Source organism: Bos indicus x Bos taurus, chromosome 10 (assembly GCF_003369695.1).
Source record: "Bos indicus x Bos taurus breed Angus x Brahman F1 hybrid chromosome 10, Bos_hybrid_MaternalHap_v2.0, whole genome shotgun sequence".
Taxonomy (NCBI): Eukaryota; Metazoa; Chordata; class Mammalia; order Artiodactyla; family Bovidae; genus Bos; species Bos indicus x Bos taurus.
Genome location: NC_040085.1, coordinates 18580594 through 18595308, shown reverse-complemented (window position 1 = coordinate 18595308; position 14715 = coordinate 18580594).

Sequence of the window (14715 nt, the reverse complement as noted above, 5' to 3'; positions counted from 1 at the left end):
CTGAGCAACTAATGCTTTTAGTATTTAATTTTAAAATAAAGCTTAAACTTCAGTGCCCCTTACTTAAACATGTCATTTCCAAGATGCATAGGGCCCTAGCCATATTTTATAAATGTTTCAAAAAATAAGATATCTTAATGAGTTAAGATCCTTGCCAGTTAAACCCCAACGTCCACTCTACTATAATCCTAGTCTGTCAGGTGGTGATGGAGTGAGCCGCAGGCTTATTTAGCATCTGCAAGAGTGAATTTGAATTAAGAATGTATATAATTTTTACCCAGTGGAATTTATGCAGCTCACAGTCGCTTCAGTATATAAATGCTTGTCATCAAAATCTCACAGGCTAAGCATCAGAGACAGATTTCAAACAAAAATCTGTTTGACGCTAATGCTCATTACCTTACATTACACTGTACTGCTGATCCTTTGGTAATGATTCATTAACAAGTCTTTGTTTCCAAAAGGCATGAGAGTCTATTGCCAGAACTTTTAGTGTTTTAAGAGCAGGTAACACCTCCCTAACTGGTTCCAATATGTTCTTATAGTTTCCTTGCACGCTGTTGCATTCCACTCTGTGGAATATCTGTGCATTCCACCCTATCCATTGGAAGACGAGTTTGCTTATGTTCTTCCTTTGGTATGAAAATGGCCTCGTCTGATCATATTTATTATTGTTCATATTAACTTCTTACTGACTGGTCACAATGTTTTACATTTATGAGAATAAAGTGAAACTCATAGCATGCCAGTCCAATGAGGGCATTAACAACCATGGTAGGTAGATGATACCAAGGTTCCCCAGGTAGTGCAGTGGTGAAGAATCTGTCTGCTGATGCAAGAGATGTGGGTTTGATACCAGGATTGGGAAGATCCCTTGGAGGAGGAAATGGCAACCCACTCCAGTATTCTTGCCTGGAAAATTCCATGGACAGAGAAGCCTGGTGGGCTACAGTCCATGGGGTCGCAAACAGTCTGAGGGACTGAGCACACACACAAACACATAAAAGAAATTTGCAGGTGTAATTAAAGTCTCTAATCAGTATGACCTTGAATGAATCAAAAGGAGATTGTCCTAGGTGGGCCTAATCTAATCAAGTGAGCTCTTTAAAAAAGAGCTTTAACTTTTCCTGTGATCAGAGACATCCTCCTTGTCTTGAGGAAACAAGTTGCCATGAGTGCTACAGCCACAAGGAAATGAATTCTACCAGCAACCACTGAGTCTGGAAGAGGACCCCATGCCCCAGACAGTCTTAGTTGACTCCTTGATGGCAACCTTGTGAGTTCAGCTTAACTGTGTGCTGATTTCTGACTTATAGAACCTGTGATATAAACAGATGTTGTTCCATCACAAAAGTTCTTGATAATTTGTCACTCATAAATAGGAAACTAACATAGAAAATAAACTTGTTAATTGGTGTGATCAGTTGATAGTATTTAGGATTTGTTATAAGAAAATTTGGAATGTAATGAAATCTTGTAGCACATAGTACTGTGATAGACAGTTTCCAAATTTTGACCATAATCCTATAAATTTTCATCCATTTTCAAAATGCACTTTGAATTTTTTAAGAAAGCAAATTTCAACTAATGATTATCTTTCTTTTCTCTGTATTAAAGCTTTTACAAATTTATTGTCATATGAAGAAAAGCATAAAAAGTATGAAGACAAAAAGTATAGAAACAAAAAGTATTATAGCAGTGTGTCATGGAAATAAGTACTAAAATATGACTCAATTTTCTAGATTTATGCTGTCTGTGGAATTTGCTTTCTAAAATTTATAATTCATTATGATTTTATTTCTCATTCTAAACATTATTTTGTATTTCATTTTTATCCATAATTTTGTGCTGCTATAGAAAGTGCAATTTTGAAAGTTTCAGAGCCTACAAAACATAAATTATGCTCTGTACATAATTATAATGCTTTAAAATTCAACCATACAAAGCCAGCAAGAGGGTGAACAAAAATTGTGAATCTCTCTTTATTTCTCTATCTGGCCCTTGGACGGCACTGTTGTGAAAATTGGGAAAGATCAGAATAAGGTCAAAAAAACCTTCCTTCCTTACAATTTAAAGAGATATCCTGACACCATTTTTTACACAATGATATGTAAAGCATCTCAGACACTAGAGACAGAAGTTTTAAGACAGCCTCTCTTCCTAGCTCCCTCTACAGTCTCTATCAGAAGAAGAAATCAATATCACCTGTCATTCGTCCTCAACCTCAGAGCAACTTGGATTCAAGTCCCCCAGTCATGAGACTCCTGTCTGTGGGGAATCACCCAGAAAGCAGCTCACTGCCTCTTCACTGCTCCACCATGACCTTGGTGTTCACCTTGATGCTTGAGGCACTCCTGCTGCTGAGTGAGTACTGTTCCATTTTACTCTCTTGTCCACACATGGAACATTGTTCTGGTTTGACTTTGAATAGAGACTTTTGTTTAGCTGAGTTCTCTGATTCAGTGTTAATGGTTCAGGAACTCAGTCAGTGACCCAGCCCGATGGCAACATCACTGTCTCTGAAGGAGCCCCTCTGGAGCTGAGGTGCAACTACTCATTTTCTCTTCAACATAATCTCTACTGGTATGTGCAGTACCCCAACCAAGGACTCCAGCTTCTCCCAAAGGACATGTCTGGAAACAATCTTGTTTCAGGCATCAAAGGTTTTGCATCTGAATTTAGGAAGAGTGAAACTTCCTTTCACCTGAGGAAAAAGCCCACTGAAGTAATTTGACCAAGCACTTCTATGCTCTGAGTGACATGGTGACTAGGACTGTAGGGGGAGCTATCTGCAAACCCCTGAGATCTGGTAGCTTAAAGGACTTACAGTTTCAGCCTGTGTTATTGCAAATGTTTCATTCCTATGGGCATCTTAGATTTTTTCTTTTCTTTTTAAATTTGCAAAGAAAGGATTTCTTTTCTCAAGTTCAGTGTTCTCAGTTGAGTTGACTGTTAGGTGGGGCTTCCTGTAACAGAGTGTCATCCGAGCAGGGTTTGTTGGGTGAGCTGATTGGCTGCAGGAGCAGAAACATTTCCAGACAAGAAGTGACACACCACTTATTGGTTTAGCTGTGTATTTTAAGGTGAAAATTTCTCAGCAGCAAGTTAAGGCATCATGAAGATGCCTTGTGGGCACTGTGCTGGGTCTTTTGTTTGCCCAGGTTTGCTGTGAGTTGGGGCTGCCCTGCAGGGGAATCTGAAGAATGAGCAGCTGCTGTACTGTTGAGGGAGAGAGTATAAAGAGTTGACGAGTCCTGCACACTTCCTATCCTTCTCAACATCGATGGGAGCTGGAGGAACACGTTCAGGGTTTTTTCAGAGTTACAGTGAGCCTCACCTGTGACTATCTGTCTCTTTCTCATCAGGTGTGAGAGGGGTGGATGTGGAGCAGAGTCCCTCAGCCCTGACTCCACAGGAGGGAGCCAGGTCTACACTGTGGTGTAATTTCTCCACCTCGGCAGACAGTGTGCGGTGGTATCTTCAGAAGCCCGGGGGCCGCCTCATCCACCTCATTTACATTCCTTCAGGAACAAGGCAGGAAGGAAGATTAAATGTCACGGTAGTCCCTAAAGAACGCCGCAGCTCACTGCACATTTCCTCTTTGCGGACCACAGACTCAGGCACTTACTTCTGTGCTGTGCCCAAACCCTGTACCCAGACCCTCCGTGGGGCTCAGCCCCTCCTCCTGCCACAGTCACACTGTGAGGCCACCACAGGGCATTTGCAGTGCTTCTTATTGGCCTTACAGATTTGAGACTTTGGTCTTTATCTTCCTCTCAATCTGTATCTTCTTCTGCGCTAGAGTCTCAAACTTGTAGCTAGGAGAAGTCTATTAATAGATAAGAAAGTGAAAGGCACTCAGTCGGGTCTGACTCTTTGTGACCCCATGGACAATAGAGCCCAGGGAGTTCTCCAGGCCAGAATACTGGAGTGGGTAGCCTATCCCTTCTCCAGGGGATATTTTTAACCAGGTGAACCACAAGGCAAGCCCAAGAATACTGGAGAGGGTAGCCTATCCCTTCTCCAGGGGATCTTCCCGACCCACGAATGGAACCGGGGTATCCTGCATTCCAGGCGGATTCTTTACCAACTGACCTACGAGGGAAGCCCTATCAAAACAAATATTTAGTTACAATATGCTCTACTTCAAGATGAGAAGTGAAAGGAACTAAAAGAAGAGAAAAGTGACTCCAAGAAGATGTTATTCAGCTAAGTTGGCTGTCCCAAGAATGTCCATCCAAACCTGCCTCACCATGATGCGTCCCAACAGACAACTGCAGATACATCTCATCCTACTACTGCTGCTGCTAAGTCGCTTCAGTCGTGTCTGACTCTGTGCGACCCCAGAGACGGCAGCCCACCAGGCTCCCCCGTCCCTGGTATTCTCCAGGCAAGAACACTGGAGTGGGTTGCCATTTGCTTCTCCAATGCCTTAAAGTGAAAAGTGAAAGTGCAGTCGCTCAGTTGTGTCCGACTCCTGGCGACACAGCAAACAAAAAACGCATATATGCTCAATGGTTAATATGAACTTGGTCGTTTAACTAAAACAAATTTATCCTCTTTCAATTCTGGATGCAAGAAGTCTGAAATCAGTTAAGGTATTGGCAGGGTTGATTCCTTTCCTTACTGCACATTACATAATTTTATTTATTTTTTAAGTATGGAAAAATACACATAATTTTTGTACCTCTTAATCCGCTTCACCTATTTCACTCCTACATTCACCCCTTTCCCCTCTAGTAACTGGTAGTTTATTCCCTATATCTATGAGTCTGTTTCTGTTCTGTTAGTTTTGCATTTTAGAATCCATATATAAGTGAAAACATACAGTATTTGTCTTTCTCTGTCTGACTTATTTTGCTAAGTATAATACCCTCCAGGTTTTCCATGTTGTCTCATATGATATTTTATCCTTTTTATGATTAAGTAATATTTCATTGTGTGTGTGTGTGTGTGTGTGTGTGTATATATATATATATATATATATAAAAAACACATATTCTCTATACATTCATATGGATGAAGACTGATTGCTTCCATATCTTGGTTATTAGAAATAATGCTTCTGTGAATATTATGGTACATATATATTTTCAAATTAGTGTTTTTGTTTTCTTCTGATAGATATCCAGGAATGGAATTGCTGAATGATATAGTATTTATATTTTTAATTTTTGAAGAACCTTTATGCTGTTTTAAATAGTGGCTGCACCAGTTTACTTTCCCAGCAAGGGTGCCAAAGTGTCCCTTTTTTTTCACATCCTCAGCAATACTCATTACTTCTTGGCTTTTTGATGATAGTGTTCTGATTGGGGTGAGGTGAGATCTTATTGGGTTTTGATTTGCATTTGCCTGATGATTAGAGATGTTGAATGTCTTTTCATGTGTCTGTTGCCCAGCTGTATGTTTCTTTGGAAAAATGTCTATTTAGGTCCTCTGCCTTTTTAAAAATCAGATTATTTATAGTTTTTATATTGCATATAAATTTCTTTATATATTTTGGACATTAACCCCTTATTGACTAATTATTTGCAAGTATCTTGTTTGATAGGCTGTCTTTTTGCATTTTAATAGTTTTATCCCAATTTCGATGTCTTCTATTTCTTTTTCCTATATGACTGCTGTGACAAGGACTTCAAGTACTATGTTAAATGGAAATGGTGAGAGTAGGTATCCTTGTCTTGTTCCTCATCTTGGAGAAAAGCTTTCAGTTTTTACCATCAAATATGATATTAATTGTGTGTTTGTTGTAAATGGCCTGTATTATTTTGAGATGTGTTCCCATTATACCAAGTTTATTGACTTTTAAGCATGAATGGATGCTGAATTTTGTCAAATACTTTTTCTTTGTCTGTTGAGATAATTATATAAGTTTTTATCCTTCATGCTATTAATGTATATCATGTTGATTGATTTGCAAATATTGAACCATCCTGGTACACCTAGACTATATCCCACTTGGCCATGATATATGATTCTTTCATAAATTGTTGAATTAAGTTTCCTAACTTAATTCAGTTCTAAAGGAAGTTAGTCTTGAATATTCACTGGAAGAACTAATGCTAAAGCTGAAACTCCAATACTTGGGCCACCTGATGCAAAGAACTGATTCACTGATAAAGACCCCGATTCTGGGAAAGATTGAGGGCAGGAAGAGAAGGGGACAACAGAGGATGAGATCATTGGATGGCATCACTGACTTTATGGACATGAGTTTGAGAAAGCTCCAGAAGCTGGTGATGGACAGGGAAGCCTGGCGTGCTTCAGTCCATGGGGGTCACAAAGAGTTGGGCATGACTGAGCAGCTGAACTGACTGAATTGAAGTTTGCTAATATTTTATTGAGGATTTTTTTTACCGATGTTCATTTAAGAAACTGACTTTTTTTGGTAGATTTATTGTCTGGTTTTGGCATCAGGGTAATGAGGGCTTCACTGAATGAATTTGGTAATATTTCATCCCCTTCAATTTTACAGAAAAAATTTGAGAAGGATGGGACCTAACTATTCTTCAAATGTTTGGAGAATTACCCTGTGAAGCCATGGAGTCCTCTACATCAGGAGTCAACAAAATATGGCCCATGAACCATTCCATTCATCCATTTACTTTGTAAATAAATTTTGTTGGAACATAAGAAAGCTTATTTATTTATGTATTATCAATAACTTATTTCATGAAACAATGGCAGAGTTCAGTAGTTGCAACAGAATGAAAGGCCTATAAAGACAAAAATATTTACTGTTCTACCCTTTATTGAAGAAGTTTGTAATCCCCTCTTCTACATCATTAGTCATCATGGAAATGCAAGTTAATGCCACAGTGAGATCTCTATACACCCATTAAGGGCAACCCACTCCAGTATTCTTGCCTAGAGAATCCCGTGGACAGAGAAGCCTAGTAGGCTGCTGTCCATGGGGTTGCACAGAGTCGAACACAACTGAAGCGACTTAGCATGCATGGCATTGGAGAAGGAAATGGCAACCCACTCCAGTATTCTCACCTGGAGAATCCCAGGGACAGGGGAGCCTGGTGGGCTGCCATCTATGGGGTTGCACAGAGTTGGACATGACTGAAGCAATTTAGCAGCAGCAGCAGCATACACCCATTATTCTGGCTAAAGATAAAAAGACAACTATATCAAGTATTGTCAATGATATAGAATAATTGTGAGATTTAGAATCTATTTAGAGGCATATTCTCTTCAGTGTGCAGCAATCTCCTTGATCTAATGTTGATTTTATGGGAGGAGAGACAGCCCCATACAGTGACTCGGCTTGAGGGCCAGTTTCTGCCTTTGAAGGGATCCCAGGACAGGTGAGGCCCTATCATGAGTATTTCGAGAGCCCTGCCTCCTCCTGGTGTGTCCAGCACCCAGACCAAGGCTTCCAGACCCTCATGAGACATGCCTCCATATGGAACAGAGAAGGTTTCACAGGGGACCTCAACAAGGGCAGAGATTTACTATCTGAAGAAATCCTTGACACAAGAAGAAGACTTGGCCACATATTTCAGTGTTCTGATAGATGCTCTAAAATATATATATATTATCAAAAATAGTTAAAGAAGAAATAGAAAAGCTAAATAAGTATATAATCATTAAAGTAATTTGACAATTACAAATATAAATTTATAGAGAATTCCTAATAGATGGAAAGTTTTTAACCTGCATGCGTGCCCCACTACATAATTAAAAATTGAGTGCATAGTAGGATGCATAGTAAACCATGTAACCAGAAAACATTAGAAATTAAGTTTATATAGGGGGCTTCTACAAATAAATAAGAAACACATGCAAAATGAAAAGAGATAATAAAGATGATTTACATAAAGTCAATTTAAAGAAGAGGAAATAGACATGTGAACATATAAAACATCAACTTCTGCAGTAATCAGAGGAAATTAAATTAAAGCAAATTACTATCTCATTTCTGTCAGGTAACCAGAAATGTGAAAATCCAATAGCATTAAGTTTTGACCCAAATAGAGGGAGAAGACTATTAAATTTCTCCAGATGGAGAAAATCAACCACATAAAGAACATTTATTTAACAACTTCAGATAAAAATTGCCTGAACTATTTAATAAAGTAGAAAATGTATATATTTAAAAGTCAAGCAATTCCAATTCCTGTTATCTACATTCAAGTAATTCCAACATTTGAGCAAGGAGGCATTTACAAGGATAGTCACACCAATCCTGTAAGCAGAAGTATAACCATTCAAGTACAGAATGAACGAATAATGAATTACATATGAAGTCGAAATACATGAAGTATTACAAGCAAAGAAACAGTTCTCTGTATTATTTTCTTAGATAACTCTTACAAAAATAAAATGCTGAGTATAAAAAGCATCAGAATGATATATGCTGCATGACACTACTTATGAGAAATTTCAGAATATAATCATAATATAATATATTGTTTTGTGATACATAGCTCTAACAGTAAAATTGAAAAGACATACATGGAATCTTCTCAAAAGTAGTTATTACTTTAAAAATAGGAATAGTACTAGGAGTTACTCTTTAGTTTTGTCTGTAATGTTTGGAGAGAGCTATTGAAAATATAGCAAAATTAAATATCTGTTTACCATCATTGCCAGGGGAAAATGTGTCTGCACATAATTTTGTGTACTGTTCCATGTAAGAATTATTTAGTATTTAAAAAAATTTTAAATTGGATGGTAGCAACCACAGCTTTACTAGTCCAATCGATTCATAGAAGGAATAAGATAACTCCTGTTACCTATAACTTTGACAGATGTACTTTTAATAGGCCATAAAATGCCAATAAAATGCCAGAGAAAAAACTTTTAACTTGTTTAAGCACTAGAAATTATTCATCCAAAAATAAACAGCACAGAGACTTCCTACCACAGTTAAAATATACACTTTTTGAGTACACAAAAAGAGAAAGTGAAAAGACAATCAGATCATCTGGCTTAGCAGTGGGAGACATGCCCCCAAGATGTTAGTCTTCAGCTAAGTTGCAGGATACAAAATTAATCTGCATTCCAATAATGAACTATCTGAAAGACATATTAAGAAAACAATTATTTTCCCATCACATCAGAAAGAAAATACCTAAGAATAACTTTAAGCAAAGAAGTATAGGTTTGTATATTGAAATCTGTAAGACATTGATTATAGAAATTGAAGACAAAAATTAATGGGAAGATATTTTGTTCTTACAGACCGAAAAAAATCAATTGTTAAAATATCCATACTACCCAAAGCATTCTACAGATTCAATGAAACCTCTATCAAAATTCAATGACATTTTTCACAGAGATAGAATAAATAAACCCTAAGATTAGTATGAGAGACAATAGACTACTAATAGCCAAAGTGAACTAGAGAAAGATCAAAGCTGAAGGCATCACATGACCTTATTTCAAACTATATTACAAAATTATAGTAATAAAAACAGTGTGTGGGTTTTTTTTTTTTTTTTGCATTAAACAAAGACACATAGATCAATGGAGCAGAATAGAGAACCCAGAAATAAACCCTTGTATACATGGTCAGTTCACGGCAAAGAAGCCAAAAATATACCCTCAAGAAAGGAACATCTCTTCAATAAATGGTATTATGAGAAATGGAAAGCTACATGCAAGAGAATGAAATTGAACTCATCAAAATGGATTATAGAATTGAATATAAGAACCACAACAGTAAAGCTCAGAAGAAACATAGGGGGTAAGTTCCTTGACATCAGTATTGGCCACAGTTTTGTTTTGTTTTGTTTTGTATTTGACACTAAAAGCAAGGACAACAAGAGAGAAAAAACAAACAAACAAACAAGTGTAACTACATCAAACTAATAAGTTTATGTATGGCAAATGAAGCCATCAACAAAATGAAAAGGCAACCTACAGAATGAGAGCAAATATTGCCCAAACATATATCTGATAAGGGGCTAATACCCAAAATATATAAATACCTTGTATAATCATTAGAACAAAAGTCTGTTTAAAAATAAGCTGATGATCTGAATAAACATTTTCCCAAGAAGACATCAGATCAGATCAGTTGCTCAGTCGTGTTCGACTCTTTGCGACCCCATGAATCGCAGCACGCCAGGCATCACTGTCCATCACCAACTCCCGGAGTTCACTGAGACTCACGTCCATCAAGTCATGACCAAAAGGTAAATCAGAAGATGTTCAACATCTCTAATCATCAGGGAATGAAAATCAAAACCAAAAAGAGCTATCCCTTTACATCTGCCAGAATGGCTACTATCAAAAAGACAGGGAATAAAAAATTTTGACCAGAATGTAGAAGAAAGGGAACCCTGCCCACTGTTGTCGGAAATATAAATTGGTGCAGCCTCTATGGCAAACAGTATGGAGGTTCCTCAAAAAATTAAAATTAGCTCTACTATGATATTCAGCATTTCCACCTCTGATTATTCATCTGAAGAAAATGAAGTCAATATCTCAAAAAGATATCTGTACCCCTCATTTATTGCAGTTCATCTACAACAGCTGAGACATGGAAACAACCCAAGTGTCCTTTGACAGATGAATGGATAAAGAAAACATGATAAAAAAAGAAAAATTTTCACAGATTTACAACAACATGAATGAATCTTGAGGGCACAATACTAAGTGAAATAAATCAGGCAGACAAAGTCAAATACTGTATAAAATCATTTATATGTGGACTCTAAGACACAGGTACAGGAACATACACACACAGACATATAGACACACAGACACACACACACCCCAGACCTCATAGATACAGAGAATAGATTGGGGGTGTAGGGTGTGGAATAGGTGACTATGTTCAAAAGACAGAAACGTCTAGTTATAAGAGAAATAAGTCCTGGGGTGCAATATACAGCATGATGACTATAAAAATTTTTTTAATGTTGTCAGTGTGTAAACCATCTTGGCTTTCCAATATTTTTTTTTTAATTAAAAAAAACTGGCTGCTCTGGGTCTTTGCTGCTGCACACGGGCTTTCTCTAGTTGCGCTAAGCGGGGGCTGCTCTTGGCTGCAGTGCACAGGCCTACTGTCCTGCCTTCTCTTGTTGTGAAGCACAGGCTCTAGGAGCACAGGCTTCAGTAGTTGCAGCATGCAGGCTCCAGGGCACGTGGGCTTCAGTAGTTGTGGCACACAGGCTCAGCAGTTGCGGCTCTTGAGCTCTAGAGCAAAAACTCCATAGTTGTGGTGCCCGGGCTCAGTGGCTCCAGGGCATGTGGAACCTTCCCAGACCAGGGATTGAACCCGTGTCCCCTGCATTGGCAGGTGAACTCCCATCCACTGTACCACCAGGGAAATCCTCTCGAAGTTTGTTTTGCTTTTTTTTCAGGTAGTTTGAAGACTTGAATAACAAGTTTGGAATAGGATGTACAACTACTGGACTGGAGTATCTTTCATAGGACTGAAATATATAAAACTCAAAATAGGATGTAGTACCCAGATTGGAATGCAAAGTGAGCTTCAGAAGACAGTCACCAGAGATGCAAGAGGGAGAACTAGGGAAGATCTGGGAACCTCAGTAGTAATTCTGTGCCCTCATATGCTATGTGAGTTTGGGGATTCCTATGAAGGAACCACGGAGAATCCAAGGACAATCTATTATAAAATAACTCAGTTAGGTCTTCCTTGGAGGCTCAGTGGTAAAGAATCTGCCTGCCAAATCAGGTGACGTATGTTCAACCCCTGATACAGGAAGATCCCACATGTCATGGAGCAGCTAATCCTGTGCACCACAACTATTGAGTCTCTGCTCTAGAGCCTGTGCTCCACAGTAAGAGAAGCCACCGCAATGAGAAGTGCAACGACAGAGTACCCCCTCTCTCTGCAGCTAGAGAACAGCCTGGGTAGCAATGAAGACCCAAACACTCTAAATTAATAAATAAATAAATTATAAAAAGAATTTTATTCTTATTGGGGTTTCTTTATGAGGTGTTGAAACAAAAATAAAATGTTTGAAATTTGATTAATTTGATGTAAATGACTTCATTAGTTGAAATTTCAGAATAAAATGAAATAGAATTTTCATTCCTTCAGTGTCAAGAAAGGAAATATTTTTATTTTAGAAATATATACTAATTTATTAATTATATATATTAATTAATATTTAAACTATATATATATATATACACCATATATATTGTGAATAGCTTTTAATATTTTTACTGATTAAGCAACATTTTAGGAGAAGTTTTATCCTCATGACAACTATAATGAGAATTATAAGATTGTACCAAAGAGTATAACTGCATACATGACAGCAACATGGTCAAATATTTGAATTTAGAAGACCCATTGGTTCTTGTTTCTAAACTTTAATAGGCTAATCACAGAGTTACATCACAAATGAATATGATTTTACAGCCATTACCATTTGGTATTGCAATACTCAACTGGAGAGATTACAAAAGTCAGAAGCCTATTCTGTGTTCATTTGTCTGTGTGATATTTGCTATTCTGAAGTTATGTGCTAAAGTTACCAGTTCACATGGTTTGGTGGGTAAGTGGGAAGAAAAGGTAGTTCATGGCTTATTGTTGGTCTTTTTAGGAAAACTAGGGAGCAGTTAGTATAATTCATCTTAGAATCAAAATTAGAAAAGCAAGAGAACAATCAGAACAGGAATGAATATTTGCAATCCCAGAATGATTCATAATGAATTTGTTTCAGATAACATCCCAGATTTTAGAAGAGATTAATTTACTACTAAATTTGGAAGTTTTAAGTAAAAATATCTTTCAATTTCATCCTTCAATATTAAACTCTGGCTTGTCTTTATCAGGTATTATTATTTATTAGTAAATCACAAGGGAAGGCAGAACAATGTTTAGGACAGTCTAAATCTTCCAACCTGAGTGTCAGCACATTCAGACTTGATCCAGCCAGAAGCTATGTTTTTCAGAGTCAGAGTCTATAATGCAGCTGAGGGAACATGCACCATTGCTGTCAGGAACTCAGAGCAAGGCCATATCAACAAAGGGGAAAAACCGCCTTCATGCTCTCCCTGCATTGTTGTGGGCATTTGTGGTGTCCTCTACTTAGTTACAGATAATTGGAAACCAGGAGAGCTGCTTCCTGCCAGCACCCAGAGGTGAAATGGAACAGAGGACTAGATGTCTCAACTAAATATAAACTCTCCTCCCTGCATGACTCATTAATGTCTTACTTCAACTAAAATCTAAGAACTGGCACTGTTTTAGATCTTTCTGTACTTTCTTTTCTACTTGTCTATTTGCCTTTGGTTCTTTTATATTAATTCATCTATTAAAACAATGAAATCAAATGGAAGATTGACAATGACATTCTACATGATCATGTACAGTATACAAAACTTCAGTCACCAAATAGTGTGGTGTCAACATTTGCTAAGTGTTACAGATACCATATTTTGTAAGAGCGCACTGTAGCCTTGTGGCACAGAAAAAGTCACATGCTTAACTTGACCTTACAGAGAAAAATAAAGAACCACTAAGAAGAGAAACTGAACACTTTGGGGTAAAAAATATGACATGAGGACAATTTAAGGACACCTGATCTAATAAATACAATTCTACTTGTAAAGGCAGCAGGATTGAATATACTGATGCTCTTCAAAGTCTACTAAGTAAAACTCAATGCCAGATTTCAAAGATTAATATTTTTTCCTGTTAAGCATTTCATTAAAAAAAACACATACAACTGAATAGATTCTGAAAGTCAGGAGTGATGTTTTATCATTTGATATTGAAGTCACTTTATTTATTGAAAAATATAAACAAAGACCTAGAACCAAGTGAGAAAAGAAAAAGACACATTAATTATTTTGGAAAAGACTGCCTTTTGTCAAGAAAGCTAAAGGGCTTCCCAGGTTGAGCTAGTGGTAAAGAACCCAGCTGGCAATTCAGGAGACATGAGATGCTGGTTCAATCCCTGGGTCAGGAAGATTCCCTGGAAGAGGGCATGGAAACCCACTCCAGTATTCTTGGCCCTTCCCAGATGGCGCTAGTGTTAAAGAACCCATCTGCCAGTGCAAGAGATGAGGGTTTGATCCCTGTGTTGGGAACCCACTCCAGAATTCTTGCCTGCAGAATCCCCATGGACAGAGGAGATTGGCAGGTTACAGTCCATGGGGTTGGAAAGAGTTGCACATGATTGAAGCAACAGCACAACACACACATAAGAAAGTTAAAGATCTGTGAGTTTGTTTTATTGTGGTTTTTTTTAAAGAGTCATTAAATTCTGGATAAAGAAATATAAGCATAGGCTAAATGGATGACCAGAATGACCAGTAAGTAGATTACAGAAAGGATTCATAGTGTATACTAATATGTTTTGAATGGGCTGGCAAAATTATTATCAGTGTATGTCAACTTATTTAGTCTTCTGTTTCTCTCAGCTCAAACCCTTAACATGTATGTGTGTTAGTCGCCCAGTCGTGTCCAACTCTTTGGGACCCCATAGACTGTAGTCACCAGATTCCTCTATCCTTGGAATTCTCCAAGCAAGAACACTGGAGTGGGTTTGCCATTCCCTTCTCCAGGGGATCCTCTTAACTCAGGGATCAAACCAGGGTATCTTGAATTGTAGGTGTATTCTTTACCATCTGAGCCATCAGGGAAGCCCTCACACACATAATACTAACTGCTTTCTCCATGACGCTTTCAGGATCTACCTAACATAAGAATCATGGAAAGAAAAGTAGAAAATTAAACATCTGTGAGCCAAAAGTTTTTCCCATCTGTGAAAAAGA